The sequence below is a fragment of the Oxyura jamaicensis genome, chromosome 12 (assembly GCF_011077185.1).
Source record: "Oxyura jamaicensis isolate SHBP4307 breed ruddy duck chromosome 12, BPBGC_Ojam_1.0, whole genome shotgun sequence".
Taxonomy (NCBI): domain Eukaryota; kingdom Metazoa; phylum Chordata; class Aves; order Anseriformes; family Anatidae; genus Oxyura; species Oxyura jamaicensis.
The window spans coordinates 15870560-15883784 of NC_048904.1; the positions used below are offsets into that span (position 1 = coordinate 15870560).

A 13225-nucleotide genomic window follows, 5' to 3' on the forward strand; every position below is an offset into this window, starting at 1 on the left:
GCTCACAGGAATCCAGATATCTGCTCGAAACACGCTGCCCCTAGTTCCCAAGCAGACGCAAGAGCCGTTGGAGCTGCTCGGCTGAAGTCTTGCTTTTAAGGGAGCAGCAGAAAGAGGATGGTGAAGGGACGTCTGCTTGTGCTGCTCTTGGGGAGCGCAGCTCGGATCCTTCCCTCTGAGATTTAATTAATCACTAATTTAGTCACGAGCCCGGCCTCGCTCTTTCTGTGTGCTGGAAATGATTTTTCTGTAAGCTTTTTACCAGATTTCCTTTCCTAACCTAAATGCCACGAGAGCATTTGGGCTGTGCACCTGTTCCCAGCAGAAGCACTTCGCTCCACTTCCTAAACAGTAATTTAATATTGTGACAGCCCCCCCGACGAGCGTGCATGTGCTCCTGTTACCAGCATGCATCCACTATCTATTGCCTAAATTCTTTGAAAGGGTCAATGTGGTATTGGTGTCCCAGCCCTACAATGGAAGGAAGGGCCCTGTGCTGACAGTGATATGCTGGTGACCGACCTAGATGCTTGATTCAGACTGAAACTTGGTAAAAAAACTCCTATAATTTTGAAGGATTTGGGACTGCACACATATTAAGCAACAGAAAAACAACAACAACAACAAAACCTATAACTAAAACCCAAACCACAGCAAGAGGAAACAACAAGAATGTGAATGTCTGGGAAACCTCAGAAATATTAAAGAAATAAGATTAAGGAAGAAATGAGACAATCCAAGAGATTATCCCATGTGTTGGGCATCCTCTGCCTAAGGAACATGGTCATTCTCTTAGCCACACAGTGCAGGATCGTTTGTAAAAACCTGTTTAAAAAAGGACTGGTATTGTGCAATTTGCGGTGTTCAAATAAGCAGCAGGAATTTTTCTGACAAGAAAAAAGGAAAACAAAATCTCACTGTTCTTTTGGATTTCCATGACTTCCTTTGGTTATTTATACAAGCACCTCAAAACACTTTGTTCGACTGATATTCCTTGAGTGTCTCAGCACCTGCCACCTTGCAGGCAGGGCTCCTCTGCTGCGAGCTCACGTTGCTGTTGAGGGCAGCCCCTTACAACCCGGTGCTCCAGGGCCATGCACACCCAGCCTTCCCTTCTCAGCCTTCTTTCCATTTTATTTATTTATTTATTTATTTATTTTTCAGGAAAACAAGGAGGATCAGCCAAGCCTGCAGCTCCAATATTCAAAGTAGCTGGCGCTTTTTGATTTCTTTTATATGCCTTCTGCTGCCGTGTTAAAAGTGGGTTTGCTTTGTGCACGAATGCATATGTTTGCCTGAAACGGGCTTGCCCAGCCCTGAATAAATACTGCTTTGAAAGCTCTCCTCGCAAAACCTGCAGTGTTGGGCATTAGACAGAGAGCTTGAGCGGCCTCAAACTTCCCATAGCTATGCAGCGAGGAGAGCGCGGCTTTCATCTGACAGGCCGGTTAAGGATGGTTTGACCTCTCCTTTCCTTTACATGCTGGGGGCTAACTTCTCATGTAAGTGTCCAGCATAAATTCCTTTAATGCAAATTTCCTTGTCAAAACTACAAACAGACATTTGATCAAAGGTCAGCTCTCCTTTGTGTTCCTGTTTGGTACAGAAATTTCTATTTCATCTTCGACTGTCATGGTCAGTTAAGGGAACTGTAGCCTGATGCGTTTCAGGTCCTCTCTCCAGTGAGGCCTCCCCCCCCTTCATATCTTATGGGTGTTTTAATTTGAATATGTTTTCATTTTTTAATGGAATAGTTAAATTAGCTTTGAAAATGTAGCAGTATGACACTGAAAATTGTCTGGTTATTAACTGAAGCTCAATTTACTGCTATTTGATACCCCGGGAGCTGATCAAATAATGATTATTCCCTTCCTGCGGGCTTTATTTCATGCTTAACTTGCAGATCTTTTTTATGGGGCAGCGCCTAAAGAACAGGAATTGCAGCAAAATTTGTGGTTATTTCTGGGGGCTCCTTGGCTCAGATGAGTGTGGGGGGCTCAGCAGAGGGGTGAGCACTGCTGCCCCATCCTGCCCCACCAGTGGGGGCTCAGCCCCCTGCGTGGGGATGCTGCAGAGCACTGGCCACACTGAGATCTGGGATGACACAGGAGATAGCTAGGGAATGGAAGCAAAGCCCTATTTCTATCTGCGTGACTTTCCCAGGAAATATTTTCTTCTTTTCCAGAAGCAACTCCTTGGTTTAACCATCTGCACCAGGCTCTTTGCTGCTCCCATCCCCCCACCCGCCTGCATCCTGAGTTAGGGTGCCAGTGCCCCATGAGCACTGCACCTGAGTCCCACAACGAGATGAGCATCAGGGACCCTCCTGCAGGGGGATTTCATTTCCCAGCCATGGCCCCGGGGCTGAGGCTGCGGAGAGGTGACACGGTGACAGTCAGGGGCTTCTAGGCACTGTCCGTGTCACTTGCTCCAAATAGCAAAGGAGGCTCTTGTCAAAGCAGGGAACTGAACACAGCTCTTCCCACAAAACATCCTAATCCCCATTCTTCACCCTCTGACAATTTTGGGGTCTCTTCACACTGTGTAAAGCCAAGCCCATGTCTGCAGGGTGTAACACAGGCGTGCATCGCTGCTGGGCAGGCTGGGAGGCCTGGGAGTGGGCATCCAGGAGAAGAGCACTTAAGAAATAACACTTCAGAAATATCCTTAAACTTAGCTTTAGCACTGTCCCTCAGGAGAGATCCCTGAGCGCCTCTCCTGCTGCAAATCTGTGCCCTGGATCTGTAATTGCTGGTGAATTGATTTAGCTGCTTTTAGTGCTAGGCAGTTCGGCTAGAAGCTGCGGCTTTCCAAACTGCTGACAGCAAAAGGGACTGTGATGAGTGAGTCCTTCTATTGGCATCACTTTAAATTTACACCTGGGCTTGTTGGCCTGATTATCTGCTGGATATAATTGTCTCCTGAGGGAATGGGAGGCCATGGACCCTCCCCTCTCGTGTTGTGGCCTGGGTCTCTCAGCATCCAGGAGCGGCGTCTGCTCGGTAACTTGCCCATGCCACGGGAGATTGTCCTCTGCAGTGACAAGAGGCACGCCGTCTCCTTTGTCACTGATCTCTTTGAAATAAATCACTCCTTCATGTGCTGGAAACACTCCTCATAAATCAGGAGCACATCAGCCCTGCTAGCCTGGCTCGCCCTCAGGCAGCAGGACGGGGTGAGCTCTCTGGGGCACCCAGGGCTTATTGATGCCCACAGCCAGCAGGTCCGTGGGCCACAGAGTGGGTCCCTGGTGCTCCCAGGACCTGACCCTTCCCCAGGATCCGTGTTGGTGCACAAGGGGTAACTCCCATGGAGAAATGCACACGCGGCTCTAGGCCACAGCCCTGCAAGCTCTCATGCTGACAGCAAATGCACAGCAGCCTCCTCCCAGATCGCTGCCATCTATTTTGTTTTCCTGGGAGTTAAGTGGATGAAAATATGCACAGTGATGCATCAATGACAGGCAAAATCACACGAGACATCTGCAGATGGTCACCTAATTTATGTCAATGATGTCCCCCGGCAGGGTCCAAAGCACCCAGCACTGTGGGCAGCTGTGTCTGGGAGGTCTTGTAGGGAGCAGGGCAACACCCGGTGCTGGGGCCGGGATCCCATAGCCGGAGGGTCTTGGGGGGAGCCCAGCACCCTGCTCAGCCCCCAGGTGCTGCCTCAAATCCAGGCTCTGTGTCACACGCACTGCTCCAGCAGCCTGGAAGGCAGCAGCGCAGTGGCAAAGGGAGGAAAGCAGGCCTGAAAAATCTCTTGGTCTGAAAAGGTCTTGGAGCTGGATGCTGGATGCTGGCCATCCTTTGCCAGGGAAGACTTTGTCCTTCCTCAGCATCTGGGCCCGAGTCTCCTCTCATTCCCCCAGCCTGCTGCACTCACTCCTGTTGCCTGCACTCCTGCCGGGCTGGTGACAGTGACACCAGATGGCAGCAGTGGCCTTCGGATCCTAGCATCTCCCAAAGAAGATGCAGACGAGGGTTTCTCGGCATCCCGGCTACTCCGAGGACAGCTTCCCTCTGTGCTCCCTCAGCAACCTGCCCATATGGGCTGTCAGAATGTAACTGTGCCCGGGGTCTGTACGCTGGAGTCCTTGGTGTGTCAAAACGACACCCTGACTCCAACTTTAAAAGGCAAGAGAGAACGTTCATATCTTGGGCTGTGCTTTAATTAATCATTTTTGTCACGGCTTTGGTGCTGCACTGACAGGTGAAAGCAACGACTGGGATTTCTGAAGGTCATGGGGATTTGGGGTTCCTGGTTAAAGCAACTGCTAACTCCGATCACCCGCTTTCTGAGGTGCTCCCGGTTGATCACGCAGGACTTGTGGCATCCCGCATCTTTGACCCTCTGGTCTCAAGATGTTTTGGAAGACGTTGGATGGTGCTGGCTGCATCATTTCTGTGCCACGGTGTGAGTCCCATCACTGCCCCTGCTGCCTGGCCCTGCCCACAATGTCCCCACCAGACCTGGCATTGAAGCCCGGGCAGAGACCAAAGGCTGGGTCAGGAGGCCACAGGCTGTGGGGTTTGGTGGGCATTCACCAGGCAAACCTTTGCAGACAGAGACCATGGGGGATTTAAGGACAGGTTATGAACCATTACAACACACATCAGGGGAAACAGTGTTTACTCCAACATTTATATATATATATATATAAATAAATCAGTTGATGACAGTTATATTAATTCTCTGGTCAGCAGTTTATTTTCTCACTTCAAATGACTGTGTTGTAGTGCTTTAATCTCCTAAATTATTTTTTTTTCTTAAATGCTAATGCCTAAATATTTATTGATTTTTATATAAATTTGGGAGCTACCAATTTACCTGTTCACCACTGGGTCACTCCAGAAATTATTAGTGTACTAACTGCAAACAGAAAACCAAATCCAAAACACTTGAGTGACTGATGTGTGTTTGGGCAGAGAGTGCCAGCAAGGAGCCAGAGCCCAGTTAAATCCCATTACAGGGGAGAGTCCACATTGCTGATGGATAAAACTGGAGAAAGCAAAGTGGTTACTGCCTGCAGCACCTTCTGGATTACTTTCTGCCCAGCCATGCTCATTTCTGAATGGTACCAACGCCCAACTAAAATGGCACTATGTAATTTGTGGCACTCTAAAACCGTGAGCATTTTAAACAGCCTGGCAGCGAGAGTAATTTTGTTCAGCAGCGGAGATGGCCTATTTAGGTTAAATAAAGGAAATACTAAAAACAGGCCAGGATTCCAGCTAATGACCTTTTTCTCTCTTATATACTAATAACTGCATTTTAACCTCCCTGCTACTCGAGCTGCCCTGGCTTGCAATCAGAAATAAACCATTTCAGCTTAATTTACACAGGGCAGTGACACGGCAAATAGCAGGACAGGAGGTCTGGGTTCAGCTCTTTCTCTCTACCTGTGCTAGCAGCTTAGGCAAGCTCAAAATCTAAGCAAAATCTTGAGTCAGGAAAATTTCAGGAACTCCAGTAGCTGTGGATCATGGACTTCGTTTCTTTATCACCATCCTCTGCCCCTGTGCAAACCACTGCTCTAGCACTTGGAGAAGCCAGAATGGATGCCTTTAGAAGTGTTACGCTAAAGCTGGGAGCATGAAGCTCCTTCAGAAAGGACTGGCAGCATCTCCTACATACTAACATCTTGAAAACCTGATGAAGCTCCTTAGATATCCCTGTCACAGAAATAATTTCCCATCTAGAGCAGAGACCCCATCGTGGCAGCCAGTCAGAGTGGGCTGGGCCCTGCTCTCAAGTTACCAGCACCTACGACCAGCTGCATAACCTGAAAACAACTGGCAGCACGTGAACAAAATTGTGGGCATTCACATCTCCAACAGGAGCATATCGCTTTGGATAGCGATAGCATTCAGGCTTTGCAGCCTGGGATGCTAAGAAGGTGCTGCAGCATATTGCCTTGTAATAACATGAAGCGAAAGCTCAGCAGAAAGGCTGTGAACCAGATAAGATTGATTAAACAATTTCTAACCAACGGGGTTGCACATAAAAATTTTATTAAAACCTCAAGTGCTAAATTTATTTCCTGGGTCTGTCACCGCTATTTTTTTTTATTCAGTAGTGATAATTACTACATTAGAAATTAAATGAACCTCATATACTACATCTTTCAGACCTCCTAGGAGAGTTGTGAAAGTGATTTAGGGAAGTGAATTTGCTATTGTGCCTAATCAAGTTACAGTAATTGTCACCTATAATTTTAACTTGACTGCTATGTGTTTAATTGGAAACTTTACCTTTGGATTTTTGTAACTGAGCTTCTCTTTGAGTGTTTTTCTACTTTCCAGCCCCTCCCAAAACTCATTGACAGAAAAGAAATCATTGCATACAGCTGCGCAGTTAATGGTATTGCCATTCGCTACCACACTGGCTCCTTCATTAACCTGATGATTTGCAGCATCAGGTGATTTTCCTTGTGAGACTATCAATGAGTCGTCTCCCCTGAGATTATGTTCACAGCTGTGTAGATGTATTAAAGGGGGGTTTCCTGCCCCCCAGAAATTCCTGATGCTAGTGTTGCAGTGCTCTGTGAATCACAAAATAAGGTAAGTCCTAGAAGTACTCTTTGCATGTTTGGGTAAAGGCTAGTCCCTTGCAGAGCTACTAATGTGTACCAAAATCTCTGTGACTGTTTTTAGGAGTGCTGACTTCAGCAGCATGGAGCTGGGCTGGTATGTTTCTGTGTGGCCCTCACTGCCCTCCTCTCTACCTTGTGCTTCTAAGGTGCTGAGTCAGGTGCAGCCACTTTTTTTTTTTTTTTTTTTTAAAAAAGTTTATTAATGAATTCCTGATTCCCCAAATAAGGCTGTGTATGTTTCCAGAATGAACTCTGTAGAGAACCAAACAGGCCAGAGGCTTTACAAAAGGGCTGCAGAGGACCTGTAGGCGAGTGGCAAAGATATAGGGGAACCAAAGGTATCCCAATGCCCCTCAGCAAGCCCCCAGGCTGGAAGCTGGCTCAATGGTAGACATGTGGAGGCTACTGAGGTCTTCCTACTCCCAACCACACACAGCAACTTTAACCCACAGGTTCCCTTCTGGGGTCTCAGTTCCAGGCAATTGCTCTGGGACAGGCTCTCTGGGTGGCCGCAGGCCTGTGTGTTCCCCTTTGTGTCAGATACGCACTATATTTCTCTTTCAAGCTTTCCCAGAGCTCTGGTGACCTTGAGCGCCCGTAACAAGCATGCTGCAAACAGCATTGAGGTGGTGCTGATGAGGCGCTGCATCCTGGCCTACTCTGCCTGCCTTGCAGTTCCCCAGACTGTTGCATATCTACATCCCTGGGTTTAGCAGGGCTAAAGTTTGCCCTGTCCCACTGATATTCTGCTCTTTGAACACTTCTATAGCATGGCCAGATGTTGGGTATGTTTATTCCAACCTGGCTGTCTATAGCAGCAACCCAGAAAGCAACTGGGGTGGTCTTTGGCCTACAAGGAGTCAAAGTTTCTTCTGGATTTAGGGAAGGTGGTGGTGACTGAAAACTTTAAGTGGGTTCTTCTGATGTTTGATATCCAATACTCTTGGGTGTTCGGCCAATATTAGATTGGAGAATGGGGCTGTTTCTGACCATACCTACAGAAAATACAGTAATACTTGTGCTACTGAGGTAGCATAGTATATAAAACCTGTTTAATTTAGATTGGGATCAGCCCTTCATTTTTGGAGAGTTAAGTTACATCTCCTTACACATGAGGGAGGATAGATTATGTTAATGCAATTAAAGTAGATTATTTTAATTTATTTTATCACTGTAGCATTCACAGAATTGATTTTGCTTGTGTGGCTTTGAGCTCACGTTCTGAAGCGGTGTATGTAGAATAGCAGTAACCCAGCCCTGAATAATTCATGGTGTTTGTTAGCCACTTTTAAAGTCTTTCTGCTTAACAGCAAAGATTAGCATTTTTGTTGCCTTTTTTTTATCAAAGACTTGGTGTTGGGGGAAGGGAGAGTCTCTTTTTTTTTTTTTAGTTTACTTTAAACAGTTCCCCAGACTTTCAGTATACAACTTCACTACTTAAATTGGGATATTTTGGCCTAAGAAGCATTTTAGCTAGTTCTTAGGCCTGCTTTATTATACCGCTTCCTAGTAAATCATGAATAAGTTGAAAGGCTATAGAGCTTTCTTCTAAACTCTCAAGGGTCTTTTTACTACCAAATTTGTTTCCATCCTATGTTATTTACTGACTATCTCTAATCAACTCTTCTGGTTCCAGTCTGCAAGTGTGGGAAGGTTTGGCAGGTAATGTGCAGCAGCACAGGGAGTTTGAAAGATCCTGGCCTTGAAATGAATATTATCGGTTAGAAATTGGACTGCATTCATTACCTGCTGGAGTTCTCCTGAGCTTTGCCTTCAGGATAGGATGCTTCACTGGCGTAAAACAGCAAAACTCTGTTATGGCTCTGAAATGATGCTGAAGTGCACAGCCATAGATCAGAAATACTTGGCCTAAAAATCAACAGAATAGTGGTAAAAGCTGAAGGTCCGGCTCAGAGCAAAGTGAGATGGGAATGTTAACCTTGGAAGATGCAGGGCTGCAGTTTTTTTTTATGCTACCATCCCTGGGCAATGCAAAGCAGCAACAGTTTTTGGAGAGGAAAAAAAAAGAGTTGCATTAGAGATACGAAAAAATGCTTAAAAGTTGTTCAAGTTATCAAACTAGTACTGGTGTGGTGAGTAGAGATTAGGCATATTAGCCAGGCCAAGTTTCTAAAGGGAAACACAATCTTTATTAAAGCAACTAATTTACTGGACAACCATCCTTGCAGCAGCTTTGTGAAGATGGGCAAGCTATAGGTTGGAACTCACTGGTGTATGTGTGTGAGCTTCATTAAAAGTATTATAAAAAGACAGCATATAGCCTTGGATATAGCTCATGGTATCTCTCTGAATGCAGTCTGCAAAAAGCAACCTGTTTTCTGCTGGAATTCTAACACAACCCAGAAGTTCACCTTGAAGTTTACATGTCATTATGACCAACTACCTGCAAGCCCACCCTGCTGTGAAGTGGGCTGGTAGAAAAGTGCAGGTAAGGCTGAATGTGAACAACAGCAGCTATTGAGCACTGAAAAAACTGTAGGCAAAACTGATGAGAACCTCTGAAGGGTATATGTAGGCACAGTCACGATCCCTAAAAGCATGGTGTGACATTAATACAGGAACTACTGAGTACACCCATCTAGTGTCAGCAAAAAGTAAGCCCAGTGAAGGGAAAGATCCTTCTGACTCTCTTCTGAGACATGGTAATGTATAGATACCTTCAGGAGTGTTATCTCCATGTCACCTAGATGATGGGATGACAGCAGGAGGCATCCCACTGACACCAGCCCGGCATCCTGCCTGGGAGTTCCTGTCTAGGACACAGAATTGGTGACATGGCTCTTTGACTGCCCAGGGATCCACATCAGCCCCTTGTGTCTGAGTGAACTAAAATCACTGGCATGCAACAGCCAAGTCCTGTTGGCAAGAGTTTCACTGAAGGGGAGGATGTTTGGGTTGTTGTGCTGACAGATTTAACAGAAATGTTGATGCATGCAGAGAGCTCTATGGACTTATTTGGTGAAGGAGAGGCTTGAGTGAGATCACTGCTGTAAGAAACAAATTCTGTCTCTGCAAGGCATTCCTACGCTGTTATTTTGTCTTTCAGAGTGAAAGAAAAGGCACTGAATCCTCCTCTGACATACCAGGTGAGGTCTGGCAAGGGACAGGGGTGCCAAAGTTGATTTATGGCCACAGCTGTTTGAATGTGGAGCACTGCAGCATAGCCTTCACAGCTTCCCACTGCCCTTAGAGTTGGCTTATCTCCTTTTTGTCATTGCTACTTCCCCCACTCTTTATTCCTTAGCATTTACGAAACAAAACAAAGATTCTTTTAGGGGGATCACAAACCGCTTTTGAAAGCCTCAAATCCCAAACTTTGTAACGTGAACTTCCCAATCAAGCTAATTTTCCAAAATGTGTTTTTTTTTTTTTTTTTTTTTTCCTTCCCTTACTGTTCAAGCTTCTTCTCCTGGAACTGTAGCTCGTTCTGTCGGGCACACTTGCCAAGAGCCAGTCCACATCTCGCATATTGATGTGCTGTTGAAATGACAGCTCCAGCTTTCACACGCTGGTGCACTGTAGTCGCTGGGGAGTTTCCCTGTTCTTGTTCCACTATTAGGTTTCAAACCTCCCTGCTGGGTAGCTGTCCTCAAGTCACATCAGGTGAGCTTAGCTATGCATTGAATTCGGAGAGTGGAACTAATCCCACACTTCAGCTTTAGACAGAGGAGAACAATGAGACAGGGAGCTGAGCCTGGCCTCTGTCTGGAAGGTAAGGCTTTTGTATGTTAAAGGAAACAGATGCACTATACTTACAAGCATGTGTGTGGTATCTATTTCCAGGTCTACCTCTGTTTAGCCAAATACCTGTATTATAGAGGCAAATTATAAGCATGTACAACAGATTGCGTAGTAAATATATTATGTCTGTGTATGTGTGCATGTCTTGGTTCATTACTCTTAACTGGAAGCCCGTAATGCCAGGATCATTAGTCTGCCTATCTACTCTGTAGAAAATATAGAAGACAATATTACCATTAGTAGACGGAAGCAAACCTCAGCAAATGCATGCTTTTGCTTTCCCAAGCGTTGGTATTTTTGTCACTGAAAGAATTAAGTTGTGCCCCACAGTTTGCTCTCCACTGCTCAGTGGAGAAGTGACTGTCTTTTAGTGAATTTTCTCCCAGCACTCCCTTTGCCTCAAAGGGACGTTTCTTATTGACTATGGTAGAATTGGATTTAAAACTTTTCATGATAAAAAGATGAATCTTTATTTGGATCTGAACTTTTACAATCCTTATTTATAAAGATCTGAATCTTTTATCTGTAGTGAACAGATATGCTAGCTACTAAAAAAAAATGTACTTAATTGTCTTATCAGATCCCTGAAGAACACTTGCTATTTTCTTTGGCAAATAGAGGAAAACTAATTTCCCACTGCTTGAACTATAAAGAGAATGGTGAATAAGAGACTGCCCTGAGATCTTGCCTGAGCAGCGCATGCTAGAAATGAGAATGGTCTCTGAAAAGTGGCATTAAAATTACTTTTTGTGTTTATACTGCTAATATCAGTAAAAGAACTGAGCTCTGAGTGTTCTCCCTGCCTCTGACAAGCAAGCATGATGGAACTGAAAAAAGTAATGACCACCATAACTGATGCTCCCTGCCCTTCAATTCAGCACTGCTTGTATGGCTGACAAGCATTGCCTTCTGGTGTGCACAGGGCAGTAGGAGTGGTGCTCTGTTTCCCAGCAGGTGGAGGAATATTATTAAAGTCAGACCCTGAGAGGGACTGGTGAGGCTGCTGAGGGCCTGAAGACTCTGCAAGGAGTTGATGGGCATGCAAAGCCCTGGCTGACCCAGCCACACCTGCAATTGTTGGTAGACTTGCTTTCAGGCTGGTCAGCAAGCTTTGGTTTTCAAGGCACATTATTACTTTACAAGATGATACCTTTGCACCTTACTTTAGTGAGGGATCCTCTGGGATAAGTAGTTTGACCTTTGAGATAAGGCCTCAAAAGAAGAGCTTTCCATTCCCTCAAATACCAGGTCAACATCTTGGCTTGCGGGTTGTGCAGTCTTTTGGAAGACCTTATCATTTCCTTTACTGAGTTGATGGATTTTGCATTGTCTTTCACAATGTGCTGTAAGTTAAATTGATCACACTATCTCCAAGTAGCTAATTGCTGACCTCTTTTTGTTTTTTTCTCACATTCCTCTAAGGAGGACAGAGTGAGAAAACTCATGGCTGCAACATGAAAATGATGGGCTGAAGCCTGGATGAGTGCTGCAAATGGAGCAAGGAGCTGGCAATTCATGTGTTGCAGCCCAGCATGGTCCCATCTGAGTCTGATTAATAAGAATCCTGGCTTTCAACTCCAATGTGGCCTTGGGTAACTTCTTAGATTAATATAAAAGCAAAAAAAAAAAAAAAAAAGACTTGAAATATGTATGGATGTCATGTCAGGATAATTCAGGTATCTGCATATGGACCTCAACTGAACTTCGATGTAAGTTCATTATTTATCAAAGAAGCCTAGGAAAGCTTCACAGTCAAGATAGGATGACAGTGTCATTCTTAAGTAGTCACCTTTGAAGCCTTGGAAGCCCACCCTCAGTAACAAAAAAGTGAATGCCCTGCTAGCTGCAAGTATTATGTAAACCACTTTATCTTAACTATTTTTGCTAGGAAAGCTCTTTATTCTGCTAGGTAAAAGAGTAGGCATGTTGTCACAGCACAGCTAAATCCCACAGCTTATTACCATGAAATATATGAGCTTAGAGGATATGAAAGTGTTCCATCCAAGAGGATATGAAAGTAGTCTGCCTGGAGAGAGTTCAAGGCCTTTTGTATAAAGAAAACAGTTCCAGGCTTTAAAGCTGTAACGTGTCAGGATTTCAAAAAAGGCAGTTCTCAAAAATGGCATTTTAAACTGATAATTATTTCCCATATAGCACCAAGAGCTACAGTGAGCAAAACCTGCGTGACTGTATTTTGGGAGGGTAGTGGTAAAACACTGGGGGAAACCCCATTGTTTACCTGACTATTTGAGATACCAGAATGATTCATCTTTTCATATGTTCTAACAGTACTTGAGTAATTTTTAGGAATTGATCTGCTCTCTAATTTGTTCTGTTGCACAGATTTAAGAGGCAATAACACTTTGTTATTAATATATAACTGTTAAATACACTTTACAGTCAATACCAGAATAGGCATGCTCCCTGGACCTCATCCTAGTGTCCCTCTAGTCAATAAACTATTGACTACACTGAGAAAAGGATCTAAATCAGCAAATGGGAAAATTGCTAGTGCCAAGGAATAGGAAAACGGAAGCTTTCACAAACAGCCATGTATTGAAAATTGGATCCACACAATTTAAGTTATGCAGCTGAACTTGGATGGGCCAAGTAAGATAATAGTAGACAATGAGACATCTGTATTACAGTATGTTATTTAGAAAACCTAATTCCAGGCATTAAACTGATTTCTTTATGAAAACTGATACAATGAGCTTATTTCTCTATTTAAAAAAAAAATAATCAAATACAGGGGGATTTATTTAAAAATAAATACTCTCCATTACCCTTTCAAGGATGTTAGGGTTGTTCACTGTTGTTACTTTCCCTATGACTGGCTGAGTCTTTAACACCAAACAAACCCAGCAG

General features: G+C 44.6%; 1 long non-coding RNA gene across 3 annotated transcripts; it reads left to right on the forward strand.

Moving 5' to 3' along the window:
- Positions 1–6419: 6419 nt before the first annotated feature.
- LOC118173048 lies at positions 6420–12470 on the forward strand. 3 transcript variants are annotated; one of them, XR_004753978.1, is made up of 6 exons: positions 6420–6563; positions 7365–7482; positions 8913–9044; positions 9663–9702; positions 10017–10219; positions 11780–12470. It is a non-coding gene; the product is annotated as an uncharacterized LOC118173048 (long non-coding RNA). The 3 variants fall into 3 exon arrangements; XR_004753979.1 differs by lacking the exon at positions 7365–7482; XR_004753980.1 differs by lacking the exons at positions 7365–7482; positions 8913–9044 and having other exon boundaries at positions 6428–6563.
- Positions 12471–13225: the final 755 nt, after the last annotated feature.